The sequence below is a fragment of the Haemorhous mexicanus genome, chromosome 25 (assembly GCF_027477595.1).
Source record: "Haemorhous mexicanus isolate bHaeMex1 chromosome 25, bHaeMex1.pri, whole genome shotgun sequence".
Lineage (NCBI taxonomy): Eukaryota > Metazoa > Chordata > Aves > Passeriformes > Fringillidae > Haemorhous > Haemorhous mexicanus.
The window spans coordinates 3,362,988-3,378,410 of record NC_082365.1 but is presented as its reverse complement, the minus strand read 5'-3'; the positions used below and the strand labels follow the sequence as shown (position 1 = coordinate 3,378,410).

The 15,423-nt window shown below is 52.1% G+C and overlaps 1 protein-coding gene across 2 annotated transcripts in view; it reads left to right on the top strand.

Moving 5' to 3' along the window:
* Positions 1-6,696: 6,696 nt before the first annotated feature.
* The window catches only part of ELK4 (ETS transcription factor ELK4), a 28,347-nt gene continuing 19,620 nt past the window's right edge, over positions 6,697-15,423 (top strand). For both annotated transcript variants that reach the window (XR_009489408.1, XM_059867553.1), the window contains exon 1: positions 6,697-6,829. The gene's annotated coding sequence lies outside the window, so the exon portion shown is untranslated. The remainder of the gene's footprint in view (positions 6,830-15,423) is intronic.

Below are 15,423 nucleotides of genomic sequence, written 5' to 3'. Positions count from 1 at the left end.
CTGGCTCAGTTCTCTCTCTGTGCCCCTTTTGCTGAGGGGCTCTGTGCCCAGGCCCTGCGTGCCAGCCTGGCTCAGCTCTCCGTGCCCCCTTTGCCGTGGGGCTCTGTGCCCAGCCTGGCTCAGCTCTCCATGCCCCCTTTGCCGTGGGGCTCTGTGCCCAGCCTGGCTCAGGTCATTCTGTGCCCCCTTTGCCATGGGGCTCTGTGCCCAGGCTCTGTGCCCAGCCTGGCCCAGCTCTCTGTGCCCCCTTTGCCATGGGGCTCTGTGCCCAGGCTCTGTGCCCAGCCTGGCTCAGCTCTCCATGCCCCCTTTGCCGCAGGGCTCTGTGCCCAGACCCCGTGCCAGCCTGACTCACGCCCGTCTCGTGCTTTTATCTGCCCCCTTTGCTGCCCTGCCTGGCTCCAGACGCTCTCCCAGCACTCCAGACCTGCCCCGTCCTGCCTCCCTCCGCTCCTGCCGCAGGCTGTACGGAGCTGGCAGAGCTCCCAGGCTCTGGGGTGAGAAGGTTTGGGGTTCATCCTCACTCCAAGGCCCTGCTCTGTTGGATGTGCAGGGATCCCCGTGGGGGAATGGGAAGAGTGGGAATAGGAGGAAAGGAATGGCAGGAGGGGGATGGGAAGGAGTGGGGATGGAAGGACCAGGAATGGGTAGGAGTTGGAATGGCAGGAGTGGGAATGGCAGGAGGGGAATGGGAAGGAGTGGGGATGGGAGGAGTAGGAGTGGGATGGCAGGATTTGGGATGGCAGGAGGGGGATGGCAGGAAGGGAATGGTAGGAGTGGGAATGGCAGGAGGGGATGGCAGGAGGGGATGGCAGGAGTGGGAATGGCAGGAGGGGATGGCTGGAGTTGGGATGGCAGGAGGGGATGGCAGGAGTTGGGGTGGCAGGAGGGGATGGCAGGAGTTGGGGTGGCAGGAGTTGGGATGGCAGGAGGGGATGGCAGGAGTTGGGGTGGCAGGAGTTGGGGTGGCAGGAGTTGGGGTGGCAGGAGGGGATGGCAGGAGTGGGAATGGCAGGAGGGGATGGCAGGAGTGGGAATGGCAGGAGGGGATGGCAGGAGTTGGGGTGGCAGGAGGGGGTGGCAGGAGGGGATGGCAGGAGGGGATGGCAGGAGGGGATGGCAGGAGTGGGAATGGCAGGAGGGGATGGCCGGAGTTGGGGTGGCAGGAGTTGGGGTGGCAGGAGTGGGAATGGCAGGAGGAGATGGCAGGAGGGAATGGCAGGAGTGGGAATGGCAGGAGGGGATGGCAGGAGTGGGAATGGCAGGAGTTGGGGTGGCAGGAGTTGAGGTGGCAGGAGGGGATGGCAGGAGTGGGAATGGCAGGAGTGGGAATGGCAGGAGGGGATGGCAGGAGTGGGAATGGCAGGAGTTGGGGTGGCAGGAGTTGAGGTGGCAGGAGGGGATGGCAGGAGGGGATGGCAGGAGGGGATGGCAGGAGGGGATGGCAGGAGTTGGGGTGGCAGGAATTGGGATGGCAGGAGGGGATGGCAGGAGTGGGAATGGCAGGAGGGGATGGCAGGAGTTGGGGTGGCAGGAAGGGAATGGCAGGAATTGGGATGGCAGGAGGGGATGGCAGGAGTGGGAATGGCAGGAGGGGATGGCAGGAGTTGGGGTGGCAGGAGGGGATGGCAGGAATTGGGATGGCAGGAGGGGATGGCAGGAGTGGGAATGGCAGGAGGGGATGGCAGGAGTTGGGGTGGCAGGAGTTGGGGTGGCAGGAGCAGCTGCCTGGCGCTGCAGCCAGGGCTGCCAGGTTGCTAAGCAGAGCTTCTGAAGAACTCCAGGCAGGCAGCCGGAGCTGGAGCAGGGCAGGACGTGGGAGAGCACAAAGAGGAGCTCAGGCGCTGTTGCTAAATTTGCAGCTGGGGCTGTGGGGAAAGCAGGAGCAGCAGAGCCCTCCCTGCCTCCCTCCCTCCCCGGCAGCACGAGTGACAGCAGTGACATCCCTGGGCTGCCCACGTGGAGCTCGTGCTGGCTGCTCAGCCTGCAGGATGAGCCAAGGGCCACTGCAAATCCTGCTTTAGAGCCCCTCTGGAGATACAGCCCTAAGGTGGAGCACAGCATTAGGGCGTTCTTTCTTTTTTTTTCCCTAATAAAGTCAGAACTGGATTTTTATTAATGATTCTCCCTTCCAGGTTTCATTTTTATTGGGGGGAAATGCAGTTCTTGGAGGAGTTTCTGCTGCTCGCAGTGGTTCAGCAGCAGAATTTCACTTGAGGCAGGGAGAAAATCAGAGCTTGAATTTTCCTAGAGGAGCAGGGAAGGGCCTTTGAGGGAATGGGACCTGAAAATCAGAGAGGGACAATTGAGAGCTCCTCCAGCCACCAGCTGGGCCAGCTCCTGGCCCTGAGTAACAAAAGGTGGAAATCTTCTGTTAATGGGCCATTAATTATTAATTATCTGCTGTCCATGGCCACTGAGTGTCCCTGCAGAGCTGATCAAACTCCACCATCCCATGGGAGATGCTCTGCCCAGGGGAGGAGCCAAGCATTCCTACCTGGATCCAATCTGCCCTGGGCACAGCCCAGCAGCCTTTGCCCACTGCATTCCCAGAGGAGCAGCTTTCTGCTCCCCTGCATTCCCAGAGGGAGAGCAGGCCCATCTCCAGCAGCCCTGGAGCTGCAGAGGAAAACTCCCCCCTTGTGCAGGATCCCTGCCCCAGCAGAACCACAGCTGGCACTGCAGGAGGGCTGAGCCCCCTGGGATGGGACTGTGCCACCACCCTGAGCCCCCCTGGGATGGGACTGTGCCACCACCCTGAGCCCCCCTGGGATGGGACTGTGCCACCCTGGGATGGGACTGTGCCACCACCCTGGGATGGGACTGTGCCACCACCCTGAGCCCCCCTGGGATGGGACTGTGCCACCACCCTGAGCCCCCCTGGGATGGGACTGTGCCACCACCCTGAGCCCCCCTGGGATGGGACTGTGCCACCACCCTGAGCCCCCTGGGATGGGACTGTGCCACCTCCCTGAGCCCCCCTGGGATGGGACTGTGCCACCACCGTGAGCCCCCCTGGGATGGGACTGTGCCACCACCCTGGGATGGGACTGTGCCACCACCCTGAGCCCCCCTGGGATGGGACTGTGCCACCCTGGGATGGGACTGTGCCACCACCCTGGGATGGGACTGTGCCACCACCCTGAGCCCCCCTGGGATGGGACTGTGCCACCACCCTGAGCCCCCCTGGGATGGGACTGTGCCACCACCCTGAGCCCCCCTGGGATGGGACTGTGCCACCACCCTGAGCCCCCCTGGGATGGGACTGTGTCACCACCCTGAGCCCCCTGGGATGGGACTGTACCACCCTGGGATGGGACTGTGCCACCACCCTGAGCCCCCCTGGGATGGGACTGTGCCACCAGCCTGAGCCCCCCTGGGATGGGACTGTGCCACCACCCTGAGCCACAGGGGTCAGGGAATGCTCTGACTCTGGCAGGGTTTTGTTTTACTGCATTGTTTATTTAATTTTTATTTTCTTCCCTAATAAAGAACTGTTATTCCTGTCCCATACCTTTGCCTGAGAGCTCCTTAATTTCAAATTTATAACAATTAGGAGGGAGGAGTTTTACATTTCCCATGCCAGGGGAGGCTCCTGCCCTCCTGAGCAGACACCTGGCTGTTCAAACCACGACACAGCTCCACGTGCTGGAGCCTGGCAGGCTGGGATCAGCTGCTGCAGAATGTTCTGGCTTCTCCCTGTGCTTCCCATTCCCTCCTGGCCCCCTCTCCAGCCAAGAGCCGTGCAGGGAGGGTTGGGATAAGTTCTGGAATTCTCTCTGTCCTGGCTGGGCTGTCCTGTGTTTTCCTAGAACCGGGGGCTCTGTATCCCGTCACGACTCCGTCCCTGCCTCGGAAATTGCAAAATCCATTTTCCAAGTGCTGCCACCTGATTGACATTCACCAGACATCCCCAATTAAATATGTTTATTTTCCCTTTTCTGCTGCCTCTTGCCCGTTAAAATGGGAGCTGTTTACACGGGAGCTGCTTTCCTAAAATCTCTTTGCACGTGAGCTTTTTGTCTTTTCTTTCCTGCCTTGTTCCCTGCTTGATTTTTATTCCATCCCTTTGTCTGTCCTATATTTTTTTCCCCTGGCTGATGCTGTCTAAGATAGGAACAAGCCCACGTTGAATTGCAAACACCCGGCAGTGGGAGCAGAACAAAATGGGAGTTGCACGAAGTAGGAAATTTCTTATCCCCCTAAAATTAAAAAAACGTTGATTGTCACTGCAGCCACCCCCGTGATGCAGCTTTAGGAGCTTGGGGTTGATTTTTGGGTGCTGCCCCTCTCTGTGCTGCTTTTTTTTTGGGGGGAGGTGGTGTTCAGCTCCTGCATTTTTTCCCAAAAAATGTTGGGGTGTGCTGGTGGGGAGTGGAGACAAAGCCAGGGGAGGATGTGGAGTGGTGGAGATTCTTCCCAAAGGAGATTTTTCCATCCCCACGGGAGCTCCTGGAGGAACCAGCTGGATTTGGGAGCGAGCTGAGCACAGCCAGGTGCTGGAGCTGTCCCAAAAAATGGGATTGAGCTGGAGATGCTGGCAAAGCTCCCACCTGTGACTCGACAGGAAGAGCCTGGGAGGGTTTTGCTTGATTTCCCTCTTTGTTCTGGGGTGTGCTGGGGGAAAAGGGACTCCAGGGTAAAGAGGGGTGGCAGAAAAGAGGGGTGGGCATGGGGAAAAGCCTGGGGGGTTCCTCAGCAGGGCAAGGTGGGGGTGAGGAGGAGCCCCCAGAGCTCTGGATGTTCCTGGCTCGGGCATTCCCCTGGGAAAAGCAGCTCTGATAATGTGGAAATGCTGCCTGATGCTTTCCACAGGGAAAAAGGAAAAGGGAAAAAATCCAGGCTTTCACTTCAGAGGGGTTTAAATAATTTGAAAGCTGAGGAAGCTGATTCTGAAGCTGATTTCCTCCTTTCTTTCTCCTCCCTGCCTGGTCCCTTTCAGGGTTGGTTTTTGTTTTTTGGGGTTTTTTTGTTTATTTGTTTTGTTTGTTTGTTTGTTTTTTTGTTGGATTTTGATTGGTTTTTTTGAAAGTGGAGCTGGGAAAAACACAAAAACCTCTTCACTCTGCTGCATTTGAAAAGAAAATGAACTTCTGTAAATGAATAACTAATGGTCAGCCTGGCTGAAAAATTCCTCTCTCCCTGTGACAATGTGCTCTGGGGGGGAAATCCTCCCCATCCTTCTCAAATCCTAAATTCTCTGGCTTTCCTTGTTTTTATCTCCTTCCTGCTTTTTTTGTGCAGAAAGTTGGGAAAAAGGAGAGCTGGAGAGAAGCTTTGGACGAGGGCCTGGAGTGCCAGGACACAGGGAATGGCTTCCCGGTGGCAGAGGTCAGGATTTTGGGAAGGAATTCCTGGCTGGGATGGAATTCCCAGCGAATCCGTGGCTGTTCTCAGATCCCTGGGGGCTTTGGGGACCCCAAACCATTCCGAGAGCAGCTGGGATGAGCTGCAGCATCACCAGCTCTCCTGAGGCCTTGGGAAGGCTGAGCTGGAACAGAGACTGGACAGAGCTGGAGAATAAAACAGGGATTTGTTACGAGGCTTCAGTGGATCCACCTTGGGCAGCACAGCTCAAAACGGTCACAAAATGGACCCAAATGGTCACAAAATGGACCCAAGATGAACCCAAATGGTCACAAAGTGGACCCAAGATGAACCCAAATGGTGACAAAATCAACCCAAATGGTCACAAAATGGGCCCAAGATGAACCCAAATGGTCACAAAATCAACCCAAGGTGAACCAAAATGGTCACAAAATTGACAACTGGTCATGGGGTCTCTCCCTTTTATAAGTTCTGCTCCATGTGCATATTGGAGTTCATTGTTTAATTACATCTCCAGCCCATGCCATCCCATCCTTTTTGTTTTCCTCTCTCCAGCACACGGGGTTTGTGCTCCTGGGCCTGAGATTTGGATCATTTGTCCTTGGTCCCCAGCTAGAGCAGGAATTGTTTTGTCTCCCCACTCCGTGAGCAGAGCTCACGCGATGTGTTTCCTTGTAAATAAGAGTGGTTTATTTTTAAATTTTGAACCATTTTGACGCTGTGCCCCGTCCTCCCTCAACACCCCGTGAGGGGGGTGAGAAGGGCCTGTGGGCTCTGCCCGGAGCGCCCTGAGGGCAGGCGGGGAGCCGAGGGTGCCGCTTCGGAGTTCGTTCGGGCCCACTCGGGGCCACTCGGGACCATTCGGAGCCGTTCGGGGCCCATTCGGGGCTAGTCTAGGGCTGGTTCGGGGTCACTCGAGGCCATTCGGGACCGTTCGGAACCATTCGGGCTGTTCTAGGACTGGTTCGGGGCCGTTCGGAGCCGTTCGGGGTCGGTTCGGCGCTAATTCGGGACCGGTTCGGAGCCGTTTCGGGGCCATTCGGGGCCGGTTCCGAAGCCTTTCGGGGCCATTCCGGGCCGGTTCGGGGCCATTGGGGGCCATTCGAGGCCGGTTCGGGGCCGGGCCCGCGCACATGGCTCGGCCCGGGCACCGGGACCGCGCGTCCCGCCCGCGCCCCAGGCCCCGCCTCTAACCCCGCCCCGCGTCCGCAGCGCGCCCTTCCATTGGCCCGCGGCCTCTCGCTGCCGCGCTCCGATTGGCCGCCTCCCGCGAGCTCCGCGGGCCCGTGGGCGGAAGCGGCGCTACGGCGGCCGCGGAGGGTCCCTCCCGCGCGCGCGCCCCCGGCCGTGTCGAAGGCGGCCGCCCCGCGCTGCCCGCCCGGCTCCGCCCGCCCGCCCGGGATGCGGCCCCGGCGGCCGGGCCGGGCATGAGGGACGGCGGGGGGGCCGCGGCCAGCACCGGCACCCGACGGCACCCGGGCACCGGCGGGGCTCCTCCTCGGTGAGCGGGGGCGGAGGGCTCGGGGGGAGCGGCGGGCCGGGCTGCGGGGTGCGGGCGGTGCCCCGGGGGCCGGCTCCGGGCACGGAGAGCGGCCGGGGGGAGCCGGGGCTGGGCTTGGATCCAGCTTGGAGCGGCTTCGTTCCGTCCTGGGGGTGCTGGTGGGATCCTGGAGATTTTTGGGTGCAGGAATCGGTTTTTTGGGTCCAGGGGTTGTTTGGAGTCAGAGGTTGCTTGGTGGAATCCTGGAGATTTTGGGATCCTGGAGATTTTTGGGTGCAGGAATCGGTTTTTTGGGTCCAGGGGTTGTTTGGAGTCAGAGGTTGCTTGGTGGGATCCAGGAAATTTTTAGGTGCAGGAATTGCTTGTTTGGGTCCAGGAGTTGTTTGGATGCAGGGATTGCTCAGTGGAATCCTGGAGTTTGTTTGGGTCCAGGGCTTGCTCGGTGAGATCCAGGAAATTCCTGATCCAGAAATTGGCTGTTTGCATCCAGGGATTCCTTGGTGGGATGCAGGGAATCCTTGGGTGCAGGAGATTTTTGGGTACAGGAGGTTTTTGAACCAGAAATTGGCTTGTTTGGGTCTAGGAGTTGTTTGGATGCAGAGGTTCCTTGGTGGGATGCAGGAGATTTTTTGGGTGCAGGAGATTTTTTGGGTGCAGGGCTTTGCAGGCTGAGCCCAGCCTTGTTTGGATCCAGGCTTTGCTTATTTGGCTCCCAGGGCTGCTTGGATCCAATGGCTGCTGGTTTTTTTTTTTGTTTTTTTTTTTAATTCCTCACCACTATTATTTTCTTTTTCACTCCCCTGTCTGAACTGGGTGGATTCCTGCCCACATCAATAGGGGAGGCAGAGGAGAAAGTATGCAAATCCTGCAAATCCTGCTTTTTATTTGGTGTTCTCTCATCCACACACACACATCCCATACCTGTGTTCCACCTCCAGCTCCCTCCCTTCCTCTCCATCCCCAAAAATCCCCAGCAGGGCTGGACAACCTCCAGAGCTGGGCTTGATTTTTAGAGGGCTGAATTCATATTTTATCTGGATTTTTTGAGTTGCAGCTCCTGAGCGAGGCTGGGCTTTGCTTTGGAGGCTCCACTCTAAGGGAGTGTAGAATTCTGCACCTCTAGTTTGAATTTGTTCTTTCATTCCTTTATTTTACACATTTCAGAGGCTTTCACCTGGCATTTCACCTCTGTGTGGTTTGGACAGTGGGTTTGAGGATTTTTTGAGGGTTTTTTTTGACAGTAGGCTCTAAAATGAATTAAAATGAATAAAATCCTAAAAATACCAATTCAGGTAAGTGACAGCTGGAGAAGCTTTTAGGAAAGGTTTATTAGGAATTGGGATTTCTCTCCCCGTGCCTGACACGGGGATTTCTCCTGGCCTGTTTATTTTTAGGGTCTCTGTGCCTGTTTGCAGGGAATAGTTGTTCCATCACCATGGCAACGGGGCTGAGTGTACCATAAACATTGTTCCAGGGGAGCTTTTCCAGCTTCAGCCACATTTCACCATCCAGCAGGAATTTTAACCTGGGATTTTTGGTTTTTTGGGGGGGTTATTGCTGCTCTCAGCTGGGGATGTTTTTCCTTGCAGCAGAGGGATTGTGCCTGTGCAAGGCAGTTTAATCTGCTGTTGGTAAACCCTGGGCCCAGATGAGGAGGAAGTGAGTGTAATCTCCTTAGGAGCTTCCAGGAAATCTGAGGGTTTTTTATGGCTCACTGGGGAACAATCCCAGCAGGGTCACAAACCCATCAAAGCCTTTTTGGTTTTGAAGTTTCCCATCCCCTCTGTGTGTCCTGAACCTTCCCTGGGCTCTTATTCCTTCCTTAACTCTTTTTTTTTTAGGATATAATGCTGATCCAAGTGTGGAAAATCAGGGAAATTCATAATTTCATAATCAGTGGTGGGGTGTCAGCTGTGCCCAGGCAGGGATGGAGGAGCAGAGGGATTGTAGCAGCTGCAGGAATGACCCAAAATGGGCTTTAAAATCCCCTTTTCCCCCTGTTTTCCATCAGGTTTAACATTCAACCAACAGTTAAACATCCAGGTGTGATCATTTGATAATTTAAGGGTTTTTTTTTGTCTCTGTGTCAGGATTAAAATACCCCCAGAAATTTGCTTGGCTCCTCTACCAGCCTGAGTCCTGTGGAAATCCTGATGTCATTGTTGTCCTTCATGGTTTGTTCCTGATCTAATTCAGAAAGGCCAGAAAACACGGAGGAAAAACTGGAAAAATACAAAAAGAAAAATATTTCTTTCTCAGGAGTTAAAAGCTGAAACAGTTGGTTCCTAATCCCCCCCAAAATTTTTGCTAAAACACCTTAATTTCAGCAATTTTTTGAGCCAGGGAGACAAAATTTATTGCAACATTTGTTTTGAGTTTTTTAAAAAATAAAAAAATAAAAGAGAGGCTTGGAGTGGGATTAGGCAATGAAAACTCTTATCATGAGGACATCCTTCAGCATTTCCTTCCTGCCTTGATAACCACGGCTTCTCCTTCACAATAATCTGATTTTCCTGCCTGGATTGGGAACAACTGGGCAGGGAAAGGCAGAGGTGAAGGGAAAACAAGAATTGGTTGGAGTTTGGGGTGGTTTTTCCTTATTTTTCCTTGATTTTTGTTATTTGTTAGAGGTGGTTTGATGGGATTGCTGCTTGGGAAGCTGCCAGGGGCTGGGATTTTTTAAGGGAGTGTGGAATTCTGCATCTCTAGTTTGAATTTATTGTTTAATTCCTTTATTTTAAGAGGCTTTTACCTGGCATTTCACCTGGGTGTGCTCTGGAAAAGGACCTAATTCCCATCAGATGTTGGACAGTGGGTTTGTGGATTTTTTGAGATTTTTTTTTTTTTGACATTAGGCTCTTTTTAAAATGAATTAAAATGGATAAAACCCTCAAAGTACCAATTCAGGTGAGTCACAGCCCCAGGAGCTGGAAAAGTTTATTAGGAATGGAATATTGCTGCTAAAATTGTTTGGTTTTATTTTGATATCCATTTAACTGGGCCCTTACCACACAAGAAAAGGGATTTATTTATTGATTAATTGAACAAGGAGAGGGGGGAAAATCCTGCTCAGGTCTGGAGGTTTTCACCTCCAGAATTCTCCTTCCCCCAGCTCTGTTTGCTTTCCTGGAGCAGCCCCCAAGGCCTTGTGTGCTCAGCAGTATTGCACAAGAGAATTCCAGAATTCCCAAAGTGCCCAAAATCCCTGGGAATGCCTTTGGGAAGTGGCAGTCACTGCAAGCTCTGCTTCCCTGGATTTTTCCCTGGATTTTTCCCTGGATTTTTCCCTGGATTTTTCCCTGGATTTTTCCCTGGATTTTTCCCTGGATTTTCTGCTGGAATTTCCCCTGGATTTTCTGCTGGAATTTCCTGGATTTTCTGCTGGAATTTCCTGGATTTTCTGCTGGAATTTCCTGGATTTTCCCTGGAATTTCCTGGATTTTCCCTGGATTTTTATTTTCCCTGGATTTTTATTTTTCCCAGATTTTTTTTTCCCGAATTTTTTTTCTTTTCCTGGATATTTTTTTCCCTAGATTTTTTTCCCTGGATTATTTTTTTTTCTGGATATATTTTTTTCCTGGATTTATTTTTTTCTGGATTATTTATTTTTTCCCCCTGAATATTTTTTTCCCCTGAATATTTTTTTCCCCTGAATATTTTTTCCCCCTGAATATTTTTTCCCCCTGAATATTTTTTCCCCCTGAATATTTTTTCCCCCTGAATATTTTTTCCCCCTGAATATTTTTTCCCCCTGAATATTTTTTTCCCCCTGAATATTTTTTCCCCCTGAATATTTTTTTCCCCCTGAATATTTTTTTCCCCCTGAATATTTTTTTCCCCCTGAATATTTTTTTCCCCCTGAATATTTTTTTCCCCCTGAATATTTTTTTCCCCCTGAATATTTTTTCCCCCTGAATATTTTTCCCCTGCATTTTCCCTGCATTTTCCTGGATTTTTTTCCTATAATTTCCTAGAATTGAAGCCTTGACTTTCTCACCTACACCACGAACTTCCCCAGACCATCTTGCTGCCTTAATTCCAATTTTTATTTTGGGGCTGGAAGCCCTTCCTGTGTCTCCAGGGCCCTTTTTGGGGCTGTCCCCTGGGTGTGACAGCTGTCACCCTGCTGGGGATGGTTTTGCTCCCTGCCTCTTTCCTTTCCTCTGCCCTTTTCTTCCTGCCTGGGGGCCTGACAAGGATTTTATTTTTTTTTATTCAGCCCATCTGCAGAAATCATCAGGCTGCAGATGCTTTAGCAGAGAAATGGAGGTGAAAGATTATTGGAGATTATTTGGTGTTGAGTCAAAGCCCAGGAAATCTGCCAGAAGACCTTGAAGGAGGGGGTTAGGCCAGGCCTAACCCCCCTAATCCTGCCTTTACTCCCTTCCCAGGGCGTGCAGAGGCAGCACAGAGGGGGAATATTTGGATTTTTGTGCCACTTCCTCACATTGCCAGGAAGAGGCAGATCCCAAATCCTGGCTTTTCTGGGTAAACTCCTGCAAAGCCAGGCCTGCAGCTGAGCTCAGCAGCAGCAGGGGAGGCTCAGGTTTTTTTGGGAGCTCTGTGCCAAAGCCTGGCAGCTCCTGCTGAACTCCAGGGTCACCCGTAGGCGTCGGAGAAGATCTCAAGGCAATAACAGAGCTCTATTTTAGCTCCCTCATTACAAAGCTGAGCTGCCCTCTGCCTCTAGCAACTATTTTTTCCTCCTGCTCACACAGTGCAGGAAGGGAAAGGCTCTCAGCTTCATTCCCTTCTCCCTTTTCCTTTCTCCATGGCTCTTAGGAGGGAAAGGAACCTTCCCTAAAGGATGGTGTGGAGTGGGGTGTTGGGAATTGTTGGTGTGCTCATCCTGGAGAAAGAGCAGTTGGGTTTAGGAGGGATTTGTGCTGCTGGAGAGGATTTTAAAGGTTGAAATGCTGTTTACAAACTGGGGCAGGGGGTTCTTGGGCCACTTCTCATCCCTGCTGGTGCCCAGGAGCTGCAGCAGCTGCCTCCTGCCCTGGGTGCTGGAGAAGGAAAAACCTTCTCCCCACGTTTGGTGGTGCTCAACTTACTCACCTGATTTTAATTTTACATTTTGTGTGATCCCTTCTCCCTTTTCCTTTCTCCCTGGCTCTTAGGAGGGGAAAATCCTTCCCAAAAGGATGGTTTGGAGTGGGGTGTGGGAATTGTTGGTGTGCTCATCCTGGAGGAAGAGCAGTTGGGTTTAGGAGGTGTTTGTGCTGCTGGAGAGGATTTTAAAGGTTGAAATGCTGTTTACAAACTGGGGCAGGGGGTTCTTGAGCCACTTCTCATCCCTGCTGGTGCCCAGGAGCTGCAGCAGCTGCCTCCTGCCCTGGGTGCTGGAGAAGGAAAAACCTTCTCCCCACGTTTGGTGGTGCTCAACTCACTCACCTGTTTTTAATTTTACATTTTGTGTGATCCCTTCTCCCTTTTCCTTTCTCCATGGGCTCTTAGGAGGGAAAGGAACCTTCCCAAAAGGATGGTGTGGAGTGGGGTGTTGGGAATTGTTGGTGTGCTCATCCTGGAGGAAGAGCAGTTGGGTTTAGGAGGGGTTTGTGCTGCTGGAGAGCTGTGAGAGGAGGAGAGTGAAGCCTTTGGAGGAAATTTAAAGAGTTGAAATGCTGTTTACAAAGTAAACAGAGAGGACATTTCACCCTCAGGGGTTCTCGAGCCACTTGTCATCCCTGCTGGTGCCCAGGAGCTGCAGCAGCTGCCTCCTGCCCTGGGTGCTGGAGAAGGAAAAAATTTTCCCCACGTTTGGTGGTGCTCAACTTACTCACCTGTTTTTAATTTTACATTTTGTGTGATCCCTTCTCCCTTTTCCTTTCTCCATGGGTTCTTAGGAGGGAAAGGAACCTTCCCAAAAGGATGGTTTGGAGTGGGGTGTTGGGAATTGTTGGTGTGCTCATCCTGGAGGAAAAGCAGTTTGGTTTAGGAGGGGTTTGTGCTGCTGGAGAGCTGTGAGAGGAGGAGAGTGAAGCCTTTTGAGGAAATTTAAAGAGTTGAAATGCTGTTTACCAAGTTACCAGAGAGGACATTTGACCCTCAGGGGTTCTTGGGCCACTTCTCATCCCTGCTGGTGCCCAGGAGCTGCAGCAGCTGCCTCCTGCCCTGGGTGCTGGAGAAGGAAAAACCTTCTCCCCACGTTTGTTGCTGCTCAACTCACTCACCTGATTTTAATTTTACATTTTGTGTGATCCCTTCTCCCTTTTCCTTTCTCCATGGGTTCTTAGGAGGGAAAGGAACCTTCCCAAAAGGATGGTTTGGAGTGAGATGTTGGGAATTGTTGGTGTGCTCATCCTGGAGGAAAAGCAGTTGGGTTTAGGAGGGGTTTGTGCTGCTGGAGAGGATTTTAAAGGTTGAAATGCTGTTTACAAACTGGGGCAGGGGGTTCTTGAGCCACTTCTCATCCCTGCTGGTGCCCAGGAGCTGCAGCAGCTGCCTCCTGCCCTGGGTGCTGGAGAAGGAAAAACCTTCTCCCCACGTTTGGTGGTGCTCAGCTCACTCACCTGTTTTTAATTTTACATTTTGTGTGATCCCTTCTCCCTTTTCCTTTCTCCCTGGCTCTTAGGAGGGTAAAATCCTTCCCAAAAGGATGGTTTGGAGTGGGGTGTTGGGAATTGTTGGTGTGCTCATCCTGGAGGAAAAGCAGTTGGGTTTAGGAGGGGTTTGTGCTGCTGGAGAGCTGTGAGAGGAGGAGAGTGAAGCCTTTTGAGGAAATTTAAAGAGTTGAAATGCTGTTTACAAAGTAAACAGAGAGGACATTTCACCCTCAGGGGTTCTTGGGCCACTTCTCATCCCTGCTGGTGCCCAGGAGCTGCAGCAGCTGCCTCCTGCCCTGGGTGCTGGAGAAGGAAAATCCTTTTCCCCACGTTTCTTGGTGCTCAGCTCACCTGTGCTGCTTTTAATTTTGCATTTTGTGTGATTTTTTTTTTATATTCTGCTTTTTTCCCTGGAGAAACAAGAGGGTTTTTATGTATTTTCTACTTTGGGACTAAAGGTAAATGAGACACAGCGTTGTGTCCTGGTACCCGTTGGACTTTGCCAGGTCACAGCTCTCTCCTGGACTCTGAAGGGACAAAACCCACCTGGGATCCCATTGCTTTGCCCAGGGTTGTTTTCTGGCCTTCCCTTTGGACGGAACCTCCAGAAGAATTCCACATTCCCCATTTCTTTGAAGTTCCCATGAGGTTCCTCTGCAGGATCTCCCTCGTTCCCTGGAGGTGAATGCAGGGCATGTTTCATAAAGAGGAATATTCATTCTGCTTTCTGCACTAAAACCCATCCAGGAGCAGTTCCAGAATCCTCTCTGCTCCTGTTCTGTGACAGCCAGGGCATCCCTGAGGCCTCTCCACCCTTTTTCATGGCTCTTAGAGCAGACTTCTCCAAGCTGGGGATGTGCCATGAGTCCTTGAGGGATGGACAGAGTCGTGACACTCCTGGAGCTGCAAATGCCAGAAGCATCAGCAGGAACTTGATCAGAGCTGCTCTCCAGCAGAGTCTGTGACTCTGCCCTGGCTGAGCATCCTTCCAGCTGGAAAATGCAGGATTTGAGCAGTGTGAACTCTTCACTCTGCTAAATGCTCCTCAGAACAGCTTAGCTCATCTCTGGGAAAGGTGGTGGGGTTTTTTTTCCCTGTTTGTTTTTTAATATCTGGTATTTTCCATCAGTTTGGCCACTCTTTTTTGGGCTGTTTTACAGAATTTGGTGCTGCTCTGTGACCTGGGCAGCAAGGTTTGGCTTGGGTCAGCTTGGGATTAACTGCAAGGTGGAACTTCCTCAAGGGAAGGTTAACAGCAGTTCTGGGATGAAAGCTGCCTGGATTTGCAGCAGGAGAGGTGGAGAAAAATTAAAAAAAAATTTTAAAAAGCTGCCTTGGGTCAGCTTGGATTTAACAGCAAGGTGGAACTTCCTCAAGGGAAGCAGCCCCATGAAATAACTAACAGCAGTTCAATTCTGGGGTGAAAGCTGTGTGGATTTGTAGCAGTAGAGGTGGGGAAAAATTAAAAAAAAGCTTTGGGTCAGCTTGGAATTAACAGCAAGGTGGAACTTCCTCAAGGGAAGCAAAACACCAGTTCAATTCTGGGATGAAATCTGTGTGGATTTGTAGCAGGAGGGATGGGGAACTTCCTCAAGGGAAGCAGCCCCATGAAATAACTAACAGCAGTTCAGTTCTGGGGTGAAAGCTGCCTGGATTTGTAGGAGAAAAATTTGAAAAAAAGGTTTGGGTCAGCTTGGAATTAACAGCAAGGTGGAACTTCCTCAAGGGAAGCAAAACAGCAGTTCAGTTCTGGGGTGAAAGCTGCGTGGATTTGTAGCAGTAGAGGTGGGGAAAAATTTAAAAAAAAGCTTTGGGTCAGCTTGGAATTAACAGCAAGGTGGAACTTCCTCAAGGGAAGCAGCTCCATGAAATAACTAACAGCAGTTCAGTTCTGGGATGAAAGCTGCCTGGATTTTTAGCAGGAGAAGTGGGGAAAAATTAAAAAAAAACACAAAAGCCTTTGCCACAGTGAGATCCTGTTGCTAATGTGATTTCCACGTTGCATCAGTTTGGTGCAGTGCTCCCAGAGTGCTGGAGATAAACGCAGCG